This window comes from Phocoena phocoena, chromosome 4, assembly GCF_963924675.1.
Source record: "Phocoena phocoena chromosome 4, mPhoPho1.1, whole genome shotgun sequence".
Lineage (NCBI taxonomy): Eukaryota > Metazoa > Chordata > Mammalia > Artiodactyla > Phocoenidae > Phocoena > Phocoena phocoena.
Window position 1 is genome coordinate 51,359,166 of NC_089222.1, and position 12,105 is coordinate 51,371,270.

Below are 12,105 nucleotides of genomic sequence, written 5' to 3' on the forward strand. Positions count from 1 at the left end.
TTCATCAGTACCATTTTTTTTTAGATTCCATATATACGTGTTAGCATACGGTATTTGTTTTTCTCTTTCTGACTTCATGCTGTATGACAGACTCTAAGTCCATCCACCTCACTACAAATAACTCAATTTCGTTTCTTTTTAGGGCTGAGTAATATTCCATTGTGTATATATGTCACAACTTCTTTATCCATTCATCTGTTGATGGACATATAGATTGGTTCCATGTCCTGGCTATTGTAAATAGTGCTGCAGTGAACATTCTGGTACATGTCTCTTTTTGAATTATGGTTTTCTCAGGGTATATGCCTAGTAGTGGGATTGCTGGGTCATATGGTAGTTCTCCATACTGTTTTCCATAGTGGTTGTATCACTTTACATTCCCACCAACAGTGTAGGAAGGTTCCCTCTTCACCACACCCTTTCCAGCATTTATTGTTTCTAGCTTTTTTTTTTTTTTTTTTTTTTTTTTTTGCGGTACGCGGGCTTCTCACTGTTGCGGCCTCTCCCGTTGCGGAGCACAGGCTCCGGACGCACAGGCTCAGCGGCCATGGCTCACGGGCCCAGCCGCTCAGCGGCATGTGGGATCTTCCTGGCCCGGGGCACGAACCCGTGTCCCCTGCATCGGCAGGCGGACTCTTAACCACTACGCCACCAGGGAAGCCCTCTAGCTTTTTTGATAATGCCCATTCTGACTGGTGTGAGGTGATACCTCATTTTAGTTTTGATTTGCTTTTCTCTAATAATTAGAGATGTTGAGCAGCTTTTCATGTGCCTCTTGGCCATCTGTATGTCTTCCTTGGTGAAATGCCTGCTTAGGTCTTCTGCCCATTTTTTAACTGGATTGTTTGTTTTTTTGATATTGAGCTCTATGAGCTGTCTGTGTATTTTGGAGATTAATCCTTTGTCTGTTGTTCCATTTACAAGTATTTTCTCCCATTCTGAGTGTTGTCTTTTTGTCTTGTTTATGGTTTCCTGCACCCCAGCATCTTATCAGGAGCTGAAATAAAGTTGGAATGGGCTTACTGCCAATCCTTTTCAAAATAAAAGAAAAGGAAACCATATTGCAATGATCAAATTCATAAGGAATTTTCTGATTTGTGTGAATCAGGATATGAAATTTTTCTCCTAGAGGGGTAAACAGAGAATTCACCTTGAGGAAAATAGTATGTGCAACTAGGAGTTTGGGCTTTCTCCTCTGAAACTTGTCTGAGAGGGTGAGCCTCTTGGGCATTTCTGCAGGGTGGCTTGAGAGGAACTGCTGTCACCTGCTGAATCACCCTCCGCACATCCTGGCCCGCCTGCCTCCTCCCTGGGGGGTGTCTGCCCTTTTAGTAAAGGCCACAGTTGCTTAGAGAAAGATGAGATCACCACCTGCATGAGTTGCAGGGATGGCCAGAGAAAGGCCTCTTCAGATGAATTGTGTCCACCCTCAGGAGGTAGGAACACTACCCTTTCCTGTGTACTTAACCTAGCCCTTTGGACAAATAATAAATGTAACTTGGAGGTTCTTCACAGCTTTCTTCACAATTTCCATTCCCTCAATGTCTTGTGGAAAGAACTTTTCATGTCTCTATCTTCATATATAAAATTTTGTGTTAACGCATGAAACTTTAACAACAATAAAAAATACAGTGAGAGTGAAAACGCGTGGGAAACATAGATCAGGAAATCTGGATTCTGGGTTTAGTTTTCACCTTCTTATGGGACCTGAGAAATATCATTTGACCTGTGTGAAATGTCCTTCTTCATGGGGATGTTGCATTAATCCATAGGGATATGCATAGTTGATATGCATAATAAAAAGAGAAAGGTCACGTAAACTTTTTTTTGTTGGCAAACACAGAAATGGACTTAGGAACAGTTAGAGGTTGGGGAAGAAGGGAATCAGGTCATGGAGCGGTGTACAGAAGAAGAGTATGGATAATAAAAGGAACAGTCAGCACAGAGCCAAAGGTAGGAAGGCCAACTCAGATTTGCCCCACCTTTATCCAGAATCAGAATAAGCAATATTTTTCTGCTGCTGGATCAAAGCATGAGAAGAAAACAAAGCATTTTTGGAAAGAAAAGATTTTTTTTAATGGACACGCCAGGATGGTATAATCACATCTTTTTTGAAGCCATATTGACACATGCTCACTCAAGTAAGTTGAATCTTCATCTGACAGATTCACCTGGTGAAAACACATGTCAGTCGAGAGCCCACACTAACCCATAGGGCCTCTTGAACTAAAGATATTTATCTATGTTGGATTTTCACCTTAAGAATCACTGAGAAGTGCTGAGCCTATTTTCCTTCCCTGTTTAAGAGCAATGTGCATTACTGTCCTCACCAGGGGTTCTGAGTAATTTACATATGTCAGATATGACAGTGGCAGATATTCAAGTCAGTAAATATTGATTGGGCACCTTTTAGTTTTGGAGATACAAAGAAAAATAAGACATGGGCCCTGACCTCAGAAAAGGCAGACATAAATAAGTTACGACACAGCATCCTAAATGCCATGACACACTATGACCAAAGCAGGAAGGAGAAGGAAGTGATTAACTCCTTCTGGGAAGACTTCACTGGGGGTAACAAAAGATAGGGGGGAGGGGAGATTGTGTTACACAGACTCCTGAATTATATATAGAAATGTTGTTGTTGTTGTTGTTGTTTTTAATGTGGGAATGAGACTTTTTCAAGATCAGGTAACTTAAATAGGCCCTTTACTGTGAGATTTGCTTTTACTATTAGAGGTGTGATTTTAGGCAAGCTTCTTAATTTCTCCATACCTCCACTCCCTTATTTATAGCCTGGTGATAGTAAAACACACCTGATATAATTATTGTGATAACTGTAGGATACTGCTGTATCTATAGACATAGGTACCCGAGCACACACACACACACACACACACGCCCCTCTAGTAAGTGGTAGAACCTATGCCCATGCATCAGGAGACACCCAGTAACATGATAATTAGGGTTTGTGTGTGATGAAAAAGTACAAGAACAAAAGATGACAAAGGTTTTCCTAGCAGTGAAGTGGTGTCTGGAATTCTCTTATTTTCCACAGGGAAAGAGGAAATCGTCAGACAGAAAAGAATATCTTAGTGGTGTATATCAACTGGCAAAGACATATTAATATATATATTAATATAAATGAATTTTTTTTTTTTTTTTTTTTTTTTGTGGTACGCGGGCCTCTCACTGTTGTGGCCTCTCCCGTTGCGGAGCACAGGCTCCGGACACACAGGCTCAGCGGCCATGGCTCACGGGCCCAGCCGCTCAGCGGCATGTGGGATCTTCCCGGACCAGGGCACGAACCTCTGTCCCCTGCATCAGCAGGCGGACTCTCAACCACTGCGCCACCAGGGAAGTCCTGAATGAATTTTAAATAGTCTTCTTCAAGATCAAATTCAAAGATGAAAGCAATAAATGCCTTCATTTGTTTATTTTTTTAATTAAAGTAGAGTTGATTTACAATGTTGTGTTAGTTTCTCCTATACAGCAAAGTGATTCAGTTTTACATATATATATTTTTTCCATATTCTTTTTCAAATTCTTTTCCATTATGGTTTATTCCAGGATACTGAATGTAGTTCCCTGTTCTATACAGTAAGACCTTGTTGTTTATCTATTTTCTATATAGTAGTTTTTAACTGCTAATCCCAAACTCCTAATTTATCCCTCCCCCAACCTCTTTTGATTTGGTAACCATAAGTTTGTTTTCTGTGTCTGTGAGACTTTTCTGTTTTGTAAATAAGTACATTTGTATCATATTTTAGATTCCACATATTATATGTGATATCACATGGTATTTGTCTTTATCAAACTGACTTCACTTAGTATGATAATCTCTAGGTCCATCCATGTTGCTGCAAATGGCAATGAATGCCTTCATTTGTGTGACCAGATTGATAGATGACTGGGGATAAACAAATGACACTTTGCAGCGCTTTAGATACTGGGTGTGATGTGAGCTTTACAAGTGGGATAATTTATATTTTATCTTATAAGACCCTGAATGAAAAAGTGAGAACTGTTGACTGTACTTTGCAGAAATTCCCTTGAGTAAACTAAAGTTCCACCAAATCTTTAGAAATGAAACGTTGCTAGTTCTAATAGGACAGCATGGGCCTGCTCTAAAAGAGAGAGTGTAATGCTAATAGCTTCCATTTATTGAAAGCGTAATAAGAGTTAAGAGCATTGGCTTTGGGGTCACATATGCCCAGGAGTTCAGATCCCAGCTTTCACTCTTGTAGGTGTGTGATTTTGGACAATTTCTCTCTCTGCTTGTGCCCTCATCTGTAAAATGCAGATAATAAAATTGACTTCACAAAAGATCATGTGAGGTTTTAATGAGCTCACACATGTGAAGCACTTAGCATAGTATCTAGCACCCACAAAGTATCCAAAATTAGTTATTCTTGTAATTACTGTATTATATATTTGTGAGAGCAGAGTAGAAAAAAGGGTTGAGTCTTCCTGGGAGGAGAAGGAATCAGAGATGAAATCACAGAAGAAAAATATTTATGGTGCCCACTAGAACAGCTACAGTTTTTTCAAAAAGAAAATAACAAGCTGTTGATAAGAATGTAGAGAAATTGGAATCGTGTTTCTGGGGGGAATGTAAAATGTTGTAGCCACTTTGGAAACAGTTTGGCAGTTCCTCACAATGTTAAACATAGAGGTACCATATGATCCAGCAATTCCACTTCAAGGTATATACTCAAGGGCTCCCCTGGTGGCGCAGTGGTTGAGAGTCCGCCTGCCGATGCAGGGGACACGGGTTCGTGCCCCGGTCCGGGAAGATCCCACATGCCGCTGAGCGGCTGGACCCGTGAGCCATGGCCGCTGAGCCTGCGTGTCCGGAGCCTGTGCTCCGCAATGGGAGAGGCCACAACAGTGAGAGGCCCACGTACCGCAAAAAAACAAAAAAGGTATATACTTAAGAGAAATGAAAACATATGTCTACAATAAAGCTAGTACCTGTAATTAACAGTGTTATTCATAGTAGTGAAAAAGTGGAAATAACCCAGATGTCCATTAATTGCTGAAAGTAAAACCAAAATGTGGTATAGCCATACAATAAAATATTATCCAGTCATAAAAAGGAATAAAGAACTGATAAATGCTACAATATGGGTGACCCTTGAAAAATTACACTAAGTGAAACAAGTCAGTCACAAAAGGCTACATATTATATGATACCATTGATATGAAATTCCCAGAATAGAGAAATCCATACAGACAGACAGTAGTGGTTGTCAGCAGCTGGGAGAAAGGGGGAGTAGAAAGTAACTGCTAATGGATACAGGGCTTCTGTTTGGGTGACAAGAGTGTTCTGGTCATGGTGATGGTTGCACAACATTGTGGATGTGCTAAAAACCACTGAATTTCACACGTTAAAGTGGTGAATGTTATGTGAATTATTTCTCAAAAAAAAAAAAAATTTAGGTGGGCCTTCAAAGACAAGTAAGGATAGGCCAGGCAAAGCAAAGGGAATGAGGACCCCCAGGCTGAGGGAACTCCTAGGGTCAAAGTTCAAAAGCAACAACAATGAAGCTTTGTTCAAAAAATGGTAAGAATCTGGTAGAATGGCTGTGCTACTCAAAGGCAGTCAGTGGGCTGTGGATTGTTTGTTACGTTCTGTGATGATACAAGCAAAGAAATCAAGAGAGCACTGTAGAAACATTAGCAACTTGACATTGCGTGGTTGGTGGCCTCCAGTCCTTGGACAGGGTACAGACCAAATGTGGTCACATTCGTGTGGTGGGTGGTCGCCCAAGCTGCACACCAGTCCTGCACAGTAGGACCACATAGCTGACCTCGACAGATGGGAAATGAAAACAGCGGGTTCTTCACTTTGTAAAATTTGACATGTACTGTCATATGGGATGCATTATAAGGAGTAACAGGCTGGAGACATGGGTTGGGAACCGAGTGTGAAGAGCCTTATAAGTAAAATAGTTTGAAATCGCTTATTTGTGCAGAATTCTTTAACCAAGTTGTGCTTAGTTATGTACCATGAGTGACACTGTGACACTTCTAAGCATGGATTATCTCTTAGGAGTCGAGAAAATAGAGGAATCAGGCAATTTCAGGGGAAAGAAAATCTTTAAAAACAAAACAAACACACCTGGGAACCAGTGAGGGCACATCTATTCCAGCTTGGAGCCAACAAAAAGCACATGGAATCCTCACAAGGGGTTCAAAGAGGCGCATAACACACTAATTAAGACCCAAAGATTTGTTTATATTTATGGAATAAGAGAAACCAGAATAAGCCATCCCAGGAAGAGAAACCGAGTTGAGAGCTGGGTTAACGGTAGAGAGACCGATGAGGCAGGCAGAGGACAGGTAGGAAATCTCACAGCTCACACTCTTCCATAAAGGGAAGGAGCCAAGCCAGCCTGCTCCACGTGTGGGAAAATACTTAACCCCTCGGAAGAAGAGCCTATATTGATTCCAGACATTGTTATTACTGCACGCCGGGGTGGGGGTGGGGGGGACAAAGAAAGGAAAGGAAACCAAGGTATTGACAGAAAAACCAGTTTCTACTTTCTCAAATGTCTTGGATGTCACTATGAAGCAACCATGAGACTTCCCCTGTTGGCACATGTTGACTCATTCTTTCCCAAGCAAGGCCGTTTATTTGATGTCTAGTTTCGTTAAAGTCGATGAGATTTTGTTTCAGAATCCGGGGCAGCGCTAATGTAAATGCTTGTTTGTCTGGCGTTGAGCAGAACGAAGCAAGATCATGCTCTGTGCGAGTAAAGCAACGTGTCATGTCATGTTGCCAAGAGGTTGCGTCATTTCTAAACTTTCCAGAAGACTGGATGGATGAGAGGTCATCGGTGTTTATTTTGTGAAGTTTGGCCTACCAGGAAATGTGTGGGTACAAGAGATATTTTAGGCCCATGAGACTCTCACTTTAGATGCTTAATCCAGCAGCATGTGTTATAAGCTGCAGTCTTTAACTAAATCTTTGAAAAGAGTGGCAAGTTGTGAAGTATGCAAGGTTTCTGGCTGCATTAACAGAGCCACGTATAAAATCCTGTTGCCAAACAGAGACTAGAACCAGATGACAAAGACTGAAAACACTCCATATATTGACTTTCTCTATAAAATACTCATTATAACCTAATCCAGTAATATTTATTTCTAGGAGAATTGTATAATCACTCACCCATCCATATTAATTAAAGCACAAGTTGAACTTGAAAGAAGATTTTTAAACAGAATTTTTCATGTCGGTTTTCTTTAAGAGTACAATAGAATTACTTCACAACAAAGAAGGGAAAAAAATGTTTTAAGGAAGTAATTTTTAATGTACAATTTAACAGATGTGATCATTAATGGCCCACCAGCAACCCTCACATCCTTCATGATCCAGAAGATAACAATATTCCCTTCCCTAGAATAAACTGCTTTTGTCTACTTTTTCATGTGGTTCTGGTGGGCGAGGGGGCTGCCAAAGAAAATATCAGTCACACACACACACTCCCAACACACACACACTCCTTCCTACCCCCGTCACACACATAAAGCAAAAGGAAACCCAGAAATAGGAGATAATGTTACTAACACCCAGGGGAAGGCAATGGCCAGAGAGGGAAACAGAGGCCAGCTCTGTCCCCAGAATGCACTGGAGCGAGCCAATACATCACCTCTATTGTTTAAGCTCTTTGAGTTGAGTTTCTGTTTCTGAAACCAAAAGAATCCTAACACCAAAACCCAAGATGTTCATCTCCCAAGAAGACAGTATTCCTCACTGTGCTATTTCAGGGGGTGGAAGGGTATCCTGGAATGGTGCAGTGGAGAACACTGGCTAGGTGACTGTCACTCCCCGGAGCACAGCCCCATTTACACAAGCTACATGTGATTGGTGCCCCCCGGAGTTGTGCAGTGTGAAATATGAAGGTAATCATAAACCCCCCTTGCTGTACCAATCAGCGCCATCAGTCTATCCACATACCTTGGGTAAGCCAGCTTCCTCTAGAACTTCCTGCCTAACGCTGCTATTCCTGCCACCACCATTCCCATTTTTCATGAAATGCCTCCAAGAGAATGTTTCTCCACTCTCTCCTTTCCCTGGATCCTCACAATGCAGGTACCACTTTTTCCACGGAGAATCTTTTAGCTCAACCCCCAAGTGGAACAGGGCCACTTCACATAGCCGATGGATGCCAATTATTTCTTTCTAATTCCTGGCTCCATAATTCTTGGCCCTAGAATTCCTTGCATTCCTACTTTCCTAGAGGCTACAAATTCATTTCTCAAAAATCAACCTCAAGTCGGGTGTCCTTTCATCTTTTCCAGTTCTCTGATGCAGTTTCTTCTTTGACCTTCCCTCTCCTTCCATATCAGATTTGGAATCCATGCTTCCTCTCTGCTTTTAGTATATATAATAGGAACTCGGAAAATGTAACACCTCTTTTTTAAAAAAAAAATTTCTAGTCTTGGAAGCGGTATTTATCAAAACTGGAGAGTTTCTTTACATGTAAGAATTTGCAACCAGCCAAGCCCTATATTCTTTTCTTACTGATTGTAGATAAACCTTTTCAACTCATGGTACACATCTCCAGGGGTCCTGATAATTTACCAATGGTAGAGGGAAAGGGTCTCCAATCTTGAAAACACTCTTGATGAAAAATGAAAAACAGACTTCATTGCCAAGCCTTTAACCAAAAACCATAAAACAAAACAACAAATGGACAATGACAACAACAACAACGAATCATTATAAAGAAAGAGTCATCTTTTAAAGACACACAGTGCAAGTGCAAAAGAAAATAAGTTGATATATGGGAAGCTAGTCCAGCCATGTGTTAAATACTCTTCCTGGGACCAAGCTGGAAACTCTCCTCTGAACATCTCAAGGCTTCTGCTTCCCACTTGTTTCTGCATCAGTCATTTTTCAATATCAGTTCATTTTCCACCTGAGTCATCCGTTCATTCAACATATGTTTTATCAAGTCCCCGCTGTGGGCCAGGAACCATTGTAGGCACCAGGAAGGCAGCAAAGAAGGGAAGAGACAAGGTCCCTGCTCTCGTGGACTTTGTATCTAGTGAGGGAGAAAGACCATAGTCATGTGAACACATGAACAAGGTAATTCCAAATTGTGGCAGGTACCACAAAGACAGTAAAGCAAGATCATCTTGATTGAAACTTCTATAAATTTCCGCAGCTATGCCTTACTTAAGATCCTCATTCCTTCTTAGCTAGCTGATCACAGTCATCTCTTACCGGTCTTCCCATCCCCTGCTTGCCGTCTGATGCATAGCTGATTGTGTTATTTCTCAGCTCAGAAATCTCAAAATGTGCCACAGTACCATCCACGTGAAATACTAGCCCTTCCCCTGCCATTAAAGACACTCATGTTGTGATCCCAAACCCCCTTCCAGGCCCATCTCCCACCATGCCCCTTGCACATTCTGTGTTTTAGGCAAACTAGACAACTCCTGGGGCCTAGACATTCCACGGGCTTTCCTGGCTTCCTCCGCTACCTGGCAAACTCTATGGCTCATCCCAGAGGATATCTACCTGTTGAAGCTCCTCTTCATGCTCTTCCTCCTTTCTCCCCCCCAAATACAAAAAATATCCTTTCCTTCCTTGGGCTCCCAAAACATTGTATTTGTCCATGGGACTTTATCTTTAGAGTTACTGCTGCCCTATCTAATCACTCCTGAGAACAGGGATGGTGTCTCCATAATTTCTGTATTCCTATTGCTTGACACTGTGCTTCATAAATAGTAGCTTCTTGATAATATTTATTATGAAAGCGATTTAGAATGAATTGAGTGACTAACAGTAACTTTTGATGATATGAATTATTCCATCATGGCTGCATCTAGTCCCTCTAGATTGAAGTTTAGTGATGCATTTTGCTAAAAGTGAGTCTTACAACACTTTACACGTAGTGTACAAAAACACTTTTGTTGGATTGGTAGCTCATGTTAGGAAGAGAACAAGAACTAATATTATTGATCACCTACTTATGAGTCAGATATTATACTAGACACCTCACATATATCATCCTTCGTTGAAGAAAGATCACCTTCACGGCAAAAAGCAGGCATCTCAGTGTACAAATTTATCTTTCAAAATTCAGGACAATTTCATTTGACAAATTTTATATTTACTTGTTTACTGTTTTCTTTTTAATATTATCCATCTTCACTTATCTCCTTCCCCAATTAGAGATTTATCTCTTTCTTCTACTTCTTCTTCTTCTTTTTTTCTCCCCCCTACTTCTGTATTCCCAGCACCTAAATAGAATAGTGCTGGGGAACCAGAGTAGGCACTCAAAAATTATTTAATGATTAGATAATTTGACCTTTATGGGTTTTTTTAATATCCCTACAGATTCTACCCTAGTAGGTCTTGCAGTTGGTCCCTGAGAACAAAATGACCATTTTGAACATTTGTATGTGAAGATCACATTCTTCTCTGCTGTAAATAAAACTCAAACATTTGTCCCAAGTGACCCAGCTTCACAGGTGTACATCCTGAGAACCAGAAACATCTGGGTGAAGAGGGAGGGGAAAAACCTGCAATGTTCCAATCCCACAAAACTTTTTAGAAGACAAAGTGAGAGAAAGCTTTAAGAACAGCCAAAGCCTTTTGCAAAAAGAATTCCCTTGTGGAATGAGGGAAAATTTTGGAACAGAGGTTTCCCTGGGGCTGGAAGTGTTACTGGCCTCAAGAATGATCTGAAGCAACAGCACTGCTTGAGTCAGTGTGGATTCCAAGTTCAGTGCCTGCCAAATCCAGGATTTCTCCTCCTCAGTTCTGAAGACAAACCAGAGAGAAATTAAATCTGTTGGAGATCTGAGGTGCAAGGGAAAGTACATGTGGCTACAACGAAGAGAAGGAGTCATTTCTATTTATTTTTTAATACCAGGCTGCTCTTTAGTTGGTGTTCCTCAGATTCTTGCATAATAGTGTTTCATTTACTTATGTGTGGGTGTTGCTAGTAACCGTACACTCTTTTCTTCAATAAATAAGGCAGGTGGGACATTGCCATTAGAAAATATATTGATTTGCCTTTTTTTGAACTTGCAGGATAAAGACTAAGCCTGTTTGTTTCAAGATATCCACCTAAATAAACAGTAAAAATACTAAACAGTAAATATTTCTTAAACTTCAGCCCAGAAAACCGCTGCATTTTTAGAGTATTTTCTCCTCTATTTGAGTCCTTACTTCTTTTGCACCTGAACTGTGAAAAGAAAGAAAAACAATTATTCTTCCCATCCTGGCACAGCCTTTGTTTTTAATACCATCTTTGAAATGGCAATACCAAGGTCAACAGTGGCTTCTCTAAGTGGCAAATGATTTCCTCTTGCCAAAGGAGATAAAGGGTGAGGATGAAGGAATGTCTGGGGACTTCCCTGGTGGTTCAGTGGTAAAGAATCCACCTTCCAATGCAGGGGACGCGGGTTCAGTCCCTGGTCGGAGAACGAAGATCCCACATGCCGCAGAGCAACTAAGCCTGTGCACCACAACTAAAGAAGAGAAAACCCACATGCCATAACTAGAGAGAAGCCTGCATGCTGCAACGAGTGCCGCAACAAAGATTCCCGCATGCCGTAACGAAGACCCGATGCAGCCAAATAAAAATAAATTTTAAAAGAAGGAACATCTGGCTTTCTGGCCCCAACACATGATACCAGGAGGATTATCTCTTTCATTCTTTATCCCCTTTAAATTCATCTCTTATCTCTCTAATATTTCCCTCCCTCAAAGTTCAGATTCAATCAATATTTACGTGTCCATCATAAGCCATTCATGTGATACATATTAATAGAGTGACTTACTCCTTTATTTAATAGTTAATTATTGAGCTTCTAATATGCACCATGCCCTATCTAGACTCTAGGGTTAAAACCACAAAGAAGAAAGGGTCTTTTCCCTAAAGTCTAAGGATGAGCAATTAAAGCATGATTGGTGCTGTGATAGAGGCAAACACAAAGTAACATGATAGAAGAAGGGAAGAACATCTAACTCTGTTACAAGAAGACCATAGACAGCATCATGGAAAAAGTGATGAATAGGAGTAAACCCACAAGAGGGAAAGAACAGAGAAAAGCATGTGCAAAAGTCCAGAGGCAAGACACAGC